The sequence below is a fragment of the Oreochromis niloticus genome, linkage group LG14 (assembly GCF_001858045.2).
Source record: "Oreochromis niloticus isolate F11D_XX linkage group LG14, O_niloticus_UMD_NMBU, whole genome shotgun sequence".
Classification (NCBI taxonomy): Eukaryota; Metazoa; Chordata; class Actinopteri; order Cichliformes; family Cichlidae; genus Oreochromis; species Oreochromis niloticus.
The window spans coordinates 35,982,531-35,992,069 of record NC_031979.2 but is presented as its reverse complement, the minus strand read 5'-3'; the positions used below and the strand labels follow the sequence as shown (position 1 = coordinate 35,992,069).

The following is a 9,539-nucleotide window of genomic DNA, read 5'->3' as shown; positions in this document are numbered from 1 at the left end:
ACCATCTCCAGTTGTTGGAATACTTAATTTCCTGTTTAACTATACTGATATTCAAATAGTATAGATATGGCATCTTCCATTCTAGTTCAGCATACACAACCATTTGCAGACCTGACAGTTGTCCAGATGATAATTGATGCAAGTCACAGGCCGTCATTGCAGAAAAGGCTGACTTTTCCGAAGAGCTTTGTATGGAAGCATGCTAATGGAAAGTTGACTGCACTGAAAAAGCTTTGTTAGCAAAAGGTGCACAAGCAAGATTCATAACCACAGCCTTGAGAGCACTGATAAGTTAAGTGAATTCAAGAACTTGGAAGAGCAGATGGATTGTGATAGTGGTACACTCGTCTTGGGTGGCAACAAAAGTAACTTTCTGTTCTATTTAGAAAGACACAAAGATAAATCTGGTATCACCTGGGAAATGGTCAACAAGCAGATTGGATAACATTTTAACTTCAAGTGAAATAGAACTTTTTGTCAGCAAACACTGTTCTATGTTTGTCTCAGACCATTTCCACATAAATAGACACATCAAAATTTGTTAAAGGAGTATAAATAACAAAAATAAAAAGGGGACTGTATTTAGTGTTCATGTTGAGGTCTTTTGCAGGGACAACCTTCACTGAAATGTTTGTATTTTACCATTACAGCTTGCTAGGATGATATGAGCAAAGAATAAAAGATGTCTCTTAGGAGGTCATGTGATTTAAATCTGTGAGAGGGACACCAAATAGCAGAACCCCTAGGAGGCCATCGCTTCTCGGCCTTTTGGCTAAGATCAAGTGTAGTATCTGTTCTTATCAGATCTTCGAGAATCAAAGAAAGATGGCGATGGCGTCGGCTAGTTTTACTGAGAGGGATGCCAGGACAACTGGAACAAGAAATACGTTTAGATTTGAGCTCATGGAGAAAGATGCCCACTTCCACGACAGAATAACCTTTGGACGAAGAATTCTTTTCGACGTTTTGAAGATACAACCGGAAGAGATATACTGCTTGCAACAAAGTACTGCTAGTAAGCACTATGACGTGACCTTTTCCACAAATGACTGGGCGGAGGAAGTAAGGAGAAAGTGTATTGCAGAGGAAGATGGAGAGCTACGGAGATATATGGTGACTCTTTTGTATTGAAACGACTACAGAATACTAACAATACACATGTATAACCCTTGGGTCACGGAAGAAACCATAAGGTACTTTTTGGGGAGATATGTCACCGTACTCCCTGGGGTACGCAAGATAAAAGATGGCCTGGGCATATGGACCGGGAAAAGACAATTCCATATTAAGCTGGAAATGGACAAAAACAGAGAGGATGGCTACCGTCACCCGCCCGCAGTTTTCTCCATTGGTGCGGACAGAGGCTTCCTTGTGTATGCAGGGCAGCCGCAGGCATGCAGGAGATGTGGGAGTACGGGACATGAGGCGGAACAGTGTGACCAGGTGAGGTGCAGAAGTTGCAACAATATGGGGCACACTACAAGGGACTGTAAGGAGCCCAAGAGATGTCATTTATGTGATTCAGAAGCACACATAGCAAGAGACTGTACCAAGCCGAGGCCTTGTGCAGCGGTGGTGAAGGCTGGACCCATAGAAAGAAAATGCAGTGAAGAGGAATGAGACCCTGGAGAAGGAACAAAGTGTTTGGAGCCGCCAACAGGTGTGGAAAATCAGGCTGATGATGACAAGGTGGAAGGTGTGGAGGAGTCGGAGCGACATGAGGAGAAGGGAGAAAGGGGACCCAACAAGGACGAAAAGAAATTACAGCAAGGGGACGAACCCCAGCAGTGTTGGGAAGTGGTTGGAAAACCACAGAGGAAAACAGCAAAAAGAAGAAGAAAGGTGAGTCCAGTCGTCTCCCTGGAAGATGGCAAGCAGAGTGATCAGGAAATTAGGGAGGAGGAGCCAGGGGAAAGTGGAAATGCAGAGGGTTATGTGCTGAGGGGAACTCAAACTGAATGCATGCATACCCCCCTAAGTGACTTAATAAGTGATGGAGACTTGGAGGAGGAAGGCGAGAGCGATGAAAAGTTGGAGGACTCTTTTATAACAACTCTTTTGTCACATGCTAATGTGGTTAGTTAAAATTTTTAAGAAAGGAGGTAACGTGAATCATGAAGGTGTACTTTTTGTTTGGTGACCGGATCCTTGTAAGCTAAAAGAAAATAGAGACGGTGTTTACTTTATAGGAAATTTTATTCATTTTTATTATTTATTTTTTCTTTGTTTTTTGTTTCGGTATGGGAAAACTAAAAATAATTACGGTGAATGTTAGAGGGCTGAGAAATGCCCGGAAGAGGAAAATCGTCTTTGAATTTTTGCTAAGTTGTTACTTTGATATTTGTTTGGTTCAGAAGTTCATCTGAGAGACGAGAGGGATGTTGTTTTGTTTTCTGAGGAATGGCGGGGGGGGGCACGTTGGAGTATTGGGAGGGTACACGGATCTGGGGTCAGGGTATTATGTGGGTCCAAAGAAATACGGATAGTGGAGAGCTTTACTGTAATGCAAGAAAGAGTAATGGTGGTGGATATCGAAAAAGAAGGGTCTTAATGTCGAATAATTAATGGAACCTGGGCAACCCGCAAGGACCTCTTTTCAAAACTGGATACTTGTTTTTTAACTAGGAAGCTGGAAGCCGGGACGAGCAGTCACTGCGGCTTCCTGCGAGGCGAAAGAAACACACTCTGGCTTCTCTTCATAACGTACAAGTCTTTCGCCTTTTACTAAAGACTTCCGTGGAGAGCGACGCTAAGGAGTTGCACCTATTTTTGGCAGGGTCTGCCGTCTGGCTGGGCCCTCTCCTCGTTGTTCAAAGGAAATAACAGAAGAAAGCGCGCAATTCCAGGGAGATTTGAAGCGGCTGCCTCCCTGTGAGCACCGTCACAAGCGAGAAGTGTCCCAAGAAGGCGGCTCAGCCAGGAACCCGTAGCAGGCCATCGCTTCTCGGCCTTTTGGTTAAGACTGCTATTGCCTCCTTTGGGTGTGTGGAGTGTGCCTGACTGTCGCAGTGCTAACATCACTGGCGGGTATAGTATAGTATAGTATAGTATAGTATAGTATATATATTTTTTTTTCCTTCCTTTTTTTTGCTATTGGGAATAAGGTGTTTTAGCTTGCAGTAGCTAAAACATTGCTTTCTCCCATTTTTAAAGGTAAGTGTCGTAGTAGTTGTGTTTTAAAAAGTATTTTTTGTTTTGTTCTAATCTTTTACTGTTTTAAGGACACTTGTTAGCCTTGCTAGCTTGTGGTGCCTCCACCATGGCGGCCAACCATGCCGGCATGTGGAGGCACCACAGTGTGCGTTTTATCTTAAATGAAAAAATTAGGAGAATTGCCAAAGATATCTAGATTGGACTTTTCCAGGAAGATGATTCAGCAAGTGCTGAAGTTTTCACCAAATGACCTGAACTGTATCTTGACCCTCCCTTTCAACAAAGGATTTGACGTGAGTTTTTGTTCAAGCGCATTGCTAAAAGATTTTTGGATAAGGTATGAGAATGTGAAACCTCAATTTGAAGCATTTAACATTGAGAAACTGACTGACAACACCTTGAAAACGGTGATTGTTAGAATGTTCAATGAAACTGTTAATGCTGAAGACATTTGCTTGTGGCTGGGAAGATACTGCACTGTGAAAGGCCAGGCTATGAAGGTGAGGGATGTAGATGGAATCTGGAACTGCGCATGGAAGGTCCCCATACAACAATGGGAAGACCCCCATGGGTTTCAGGGCCTGAAACATCTCTCATCCATGATAGTTCTGGGGGACAACAGAGGCTACATTCATTACCAGGGGCAACCAAACCTCTGCCGGAGGTGTGGGGAGCATGGGCACTTGGTAGAAGCATGTAAGGTAATCATTTGTGGAAAATGTAAAGAAAGAGGGCATACTTCTACTGAATGTAGAAATAACCGCAAGTGTAATCTGTGTGGAGGAGAGGACCATCTCTTCAGAAACTGCCCTAGGTCATTTGCAAATAAACTTAAGGAAAAAAACCCGACAAAAGAGCAAAATCTGAACGAAATAGGCAATGAGGAAGAACTAATTGATGCAGCTGGGCTTGAAAATTTGAATTTCCCGCCAAAACTTCTGAATGGAGGAGATGAACAGGGGGAGGCGGGAAATGGGGAGGGGCATGAAATGCCTGCCCAACCAGAAGCCTCAGAGGAGGGGGAGGGCAGGCAGGTTGAGAGTGGAGCACAAGAAGATGAAAGCGTTTCAATTGACAGTACTCAGGATCAGCCCTTCCCTGATGCCCAGCTGGCAAAGAGGCTGGCATCAGAGTTGTCTTTTGGGACAGTTGTCTCAGGAAAGAGGGGAAGACTTGAAGCACCTTCAGAGAGTTCCTCTGGGGGGAACTCCAGGATTTCCCCCCCCGACTCACCAAATGAGGTCTCTTTTCTCAATATAGTTCTGCAATCAACCCCCAAGGACCGTATGGTAAATGCAGCGTTGCAACAGAGGCCGTCTCCCAGAGTCCGTAAGGGGAATAGAGCTCCAACCCTTCCTCCCGAACCATGCGAGGTGAAGGAAGAGCTCCATTCACAAGAAATAAACTGATTCTAAGATCTCCGAAGCTTGGGTTAAGTCTTCTCTTGATGAGAATCAACTCCTTTTAACCTCTAAAAATGGTTAGCTTGTCCCTTTTATCATTACTCATGGCTCTCACCTTCTCAACTATTAATGTTAGAAGTGTTAAGACCAAAATGAGAGCCCAGAGTGTTTTATCCTTTTTAAATACCATAACGTCAGATGTGATTTTAATTCAGGAATGTACAATACCTTTTTCAAAAGCATATACCCAGTGGCAGGACATGTGGCCACAACCATCAATATGGAGTGGGTCAAATGAAAATAAAAATGATTGAGTGGCCATTCTAATCCAAAACCCTCTTGTTCTGGTAAAGAGGAGCACTGTGGTGAGAGAAGGAAGAGCGCTTTTAGTAAATTTGACTTTTATGGGAAAGGATTTTAACCTCTTAAATATTTATGGGTTTAACGACAAGCATGAAAGGTATGACCTTTTAGAGGAACTGCAGCCCCACATGCTTGGGAGGGTGCCTTTAGTGGTTGGGGGAGATTTTAACTGTGTTTTAAGCAGAAAGGATAGGAAACGAGCCAGGCAAGATTTTAAAGTTGATAAGACGTCACTTCTATTGCAGGGATGGTTAGGGATTTTAAACTTACTGACTGTTTTATAGCAATGCATCCCAGAGAGGAGGGCTTCACCTGGGTCAGTAGTGATGGCTCTAGGGCCTCTCGTATCGATAAGATAACCTTTATTAGTCCCACACGTGGGAAATTTGTTTGTACCTGTTTGTAAGAGACTGTTTACCAACTGATACTAGACTGACGCCTGTTTTCTTTTCCGATCACTTGATGCTGTCCTGTCCTATCACACTGGCTTCGGGTGTGACGATGGGGAGAGGACTGTGGAGACTCAACTGCTCCCTGCTGGAAGACCAGAATCTGGTCAGCCAGTACAGGGAGCAGTACCGTGAGTGGCAGACCCTCCAGGACTTTTACGAAACACGTGCACTGTGGTGGGAAATGGTTAAAGGACGGACACAGTTATTTTTTAGACAGGCTGGGAAAAGGAAGAAGGCTGCTGAGAACAGACGCATGATGGGGCTGCAGAAACGACGATCAATTTTAATGATGAAATCAAAGAAGTCAAGGAAGAAATGCAGGGAATTTCAGACATAAAAAGTATGGGTGTCATTTTAAGAAGCAGGGAAAAAGAGAGAGAAGAAGGTGAAAAATGCACAAGGTATTTCTTCAAGAAAATTATGAGCAAATCTGGTTTTATTTCTCAACTAAGTAATAAAACTGGACAAAAAGTCAAAAATACCAAGGACATCATGCAGGTGGTTGAAGATTATTACAAAGAGTTGTATGATGAAAAAATTGTTAATGTGGAGACTATTACACAGACCTTGGACTTTATTGAAAAGACTGTTGAGGATAATGGGTGTTTAAGTCAAGGCTTTACACTAACTGAGCTCAATCAGTGTCTCAATAGTTTTAAAAGTGGGAAGTCCCCAGGAATAGATGGACTTCCGATTGAATTTTACCTGACCTTTTGGGACATTTTAGCGACGGACCTACTTACTGTTTTTACAGATTTTAGCCGACTTGACAGACTACCTGACAGCTTTAGAATAGGGATAGTCACTCTTATTCATAAAGGCAAAGACAAGACTGACTTAAAAAACTGGAGACCAATTGCTCTCTTAAATTGCGACTGTAAATTTTTTAGTAAACTTTTAGCAACACGGATACGTCCTGTTCTAAGCCAGATAATCCACCCGGATCAAGCTTGCGCTGTTAAAGGTAGAAAGATTACAGACAGCCTCGTCTTGATCAGAGACACCATCTGTTTTGCGAGAGACAGAAACATTCGGTTAATTGTCTTAAATTTAGATTTCGAGAAAGCTTTTGATCGGATCTTGCACCAGTACCTCTTTAGAGTGCTGCAAAAGATGGGGTTTCCAGAACAGTTTATCTCTTGGGTGAAACTGCTATATAAGGGGATTGGCAGTAGATTTGTTGTTAACGGGATCTTGACAAAAGCGGTAGATTTACACTGCGGTGTCCGTCAGGGCTGTCCGTTATCTGCACTTCTTTATGTTATCTGCATAGAACCACTGGCGCAGATCTTGAGAAGGGACAAAGGAATAAATGGGTTGGAAATACCAGGGAGTGGCGGACAAACAACAAAATGTGTTCTGTACATGGATGACATCAATATTTTATGTACAGACCTCTCGTCAGTAAAAAGGACTTTTGACGTAACTGACTGGTTTGGGAAGGCTTCAGCTTCAAAGCTTAACAAGAATAAGACTCAGGCACAATTTTATGGACCATGGGGGGCTACAGAGTTGACCGGACTTGAGATGAATGTTACACAAAACGACCAGAGGATTTTAGGGATTAAGTTTGACAAGGAAGGAGGAGGAAAGACCAACTGGCCTGACATTATAGGGAAAGCGAAGCAACGACTGGGGTACTGGGGACTGAGAACGTTGACTTTGGAGGGCAAGGTTTTAATCATCAAAGCAGTGGTTTTACCCCTGCTTTTATTAGTCAGCTCAGTTTTTATCCCACCCAGAAAAGTGCTTTTAGAACTGGAATGGGCCATTTTTTATTTTTTATGGGGTTCTAAATGGGAATGACTTAGAAGGGGAACAATGAAGAAAATGAAAGAGAATGGAGGAAAAGGGGTTCCAGACTTGTAGTTGTTTGTAGGAAGTCTCTATACCAGCAGCCACATGAGGCAGGCTACGGCCCGTTCCAGTAACTCCAAAACACAGGCGTGGGTCAGATTTTGGATGGGGAGCTACTTAATGTAACGGAGTTAAAAAGACATCTGAAAAACATGCACTTACCTGGTCTTAATTATTATTTTAAGTGTGAATTTTATCATTTTTGTTGTATTTTATTTTGAAAACCCAGAAACCGGATCTCACTCTAGCGTTTAGAAGCTGCTAAGGCTTCCGCTCCTCACAGCGCGCGTTTGCACTGTGAGGGTAAGTTCTGTAATGAAAGGCTCTGGCATTTTTATGGTTTCTGGTGTGAATGTTGTTACATAAGTTTCACATGTCGATGTATATAGGTTTATATTGATGTTAGGATGTTACTGTGTAACCGAAACAAAGGCTGGTTGCTGTTAAACAGTGTTTCTGCCGTATTTATGCTCTTTGGCAGTAAGCTTTTGTCGGCCCCCTAGTGGTCGCTGCGCATAGCAGTAAATGTGTTTGGACCATTGACTGTAGAAAACATGGACGACGCCACAGCTCCCCAAAAATGAAGCCAAAACGTCTCTATCGCCCCCTGGTGTATGGCTGCAGTATAGGTCATAAACCCCGCCTCCTCCATGTTAGCGGATGGGACTGGGGTCAGACTAAAATAAATTTATTCTCCTTAGATAATTTTTTTCCAAAGATTCTTTCTTTTGTTATCAATAGTTCTCATCATGCTGATTGATGTCCAAGGGGTCTCCTTTCCCATAAGTTTGATTCTAATTCCTACAGCGGTGACGTTAAATTGGGGTGAAACGTCATCATAGCAGCTTTGACTGGCAGCTGCAGTCACGGAGAAACTTGCGTATCTGTGTTCGGGAATAGCAGATAGAGCGTAGGCTCTGAGAGGCGGGCCAGCGTTTACGCTACGAAAACACGACCGAGTGTTTTAACCTGACAGCCTGAGGTGTTCTTCAGTAAACTGGACTACCCGACAGAAGGACCCGAGGCCCCGCTGCACTTTTTCGGTAAGTTAAACGTGTTTGTAAGCTAATCCGTAACTACTGTCCTTAGCTATGTCCTGAGACCTAGCTAGCTAAAATGAGCACTCGGCTGTCAGGGTTCGTTTAGCTAATCTGTGCAGGTGAATGAATTTACTAAAGAAATTAAGAGAAACGTTCCGGGCTAATCAGTCACTAATTACTGTTACTGTACTTTTATTACAAGTATTATACTGTAAAAGCAACAGGCTGCACCCTGCTGCAGCTCCTGTGCAGAGCTGAATATCAAATATATGCAAACAGCAGCATGTTTTCAGGCTCTTGCCACATCTGTAAAGACAGTAACATCTTTTTAAAAAGCTTGTACTTCAGTAACTCCTCATTAATCAGGAACTATGGATTAAAGTACTGTAGTGTACTGTAATACTGAAAAAATGTAAGAGAAGAACTTCAGATCCTGAGTGTGTGAGGACAGAAGAATCAGCTTTATTTCAATTTTGAGGGATAAAATTTATATTTGAGTTTGTGATGGTTCTGTTCTCTTTGTGATTACAGGAGCTGCCCTCAGATTCAGACCTCAGCACCACCCAGTGACAGCAGACAGATCATCCAACATGTTAACTGCAAAATGAACTGATGAAAACAGTACAAAGGTTAAAGTACTACATGTGCTGTAGTGAAAGCTGCAGCTTTATTGATAAAGTTAAAGACAAAAAAACAAAAGGATTAATCACTCATGTAACAGTGTCACTATATATCAGCATTAACAGGACCTCAGTTTGGTGTTTCACAAAGCTGCTGATCTCAGACCTGCACAGCTTCCGTTTTAAACACTTGATGTACTCAGCTGCATGAAGAGCATATGAGATTTTCTCTAACACAATTAAATAAAACCTGATGAAGGTCAAAGGTCGTCACCTGTATGTTGAACTACAAACTTGTCATCTGGAATTCTTTCACAGTTTTTTGCAGATAGTGTGTTATTTACCATAAAGTGATTCAGAGTTATTCATACCAGAGTAACCAGAGAGGATCATATATTTTTAAATATATAACTTTCTACAGGACTGAATATAATATCTTTATGTAAAAGTCTGGAGCCTCTGGGGAGTATCCGAGTATTTATAACATTACACAAACCAAAGGTCTCCATCACAGTGTTCATGAAATGCTGGGTTTATCCATCTCCTGGATCGGGCCTACGGAGGAGTGCTGAAGATTTCCCTGTGAGGGAGCTGCTGGTGAAGATCATGAGTCCTGCTTGATCTATGCGATGAGCTTCAGTCTTCCTGGTG

General features: G+C 42.7%; 1 non-coding gene and 1 pseudogene across 1 annotated transcript; both read left to right on the top strand.

The window, feature by feature from the left end:
* The first annotated feature begins 752 nt into the window (after positions 1-752).
* LOC112842236 (uncharacterized) lies at positions 753-905 on the top strand (annotated as a pseudogene).
* A 1,775-nt stretch (positions 906-2,680) lies between these two features.
* On the top strand, positions 2,681-2,793 carry LOC112842276 (U5 spliceosomal RNA). Its single transcript, XR_003214010.1, has one exon. It is a non-coding gene; the product is annotated as a U5 spliceosomal RNA (small nuclear RNA).
* Positions 2,794-9,539: the final 6,746 nt, after the last annotated feature.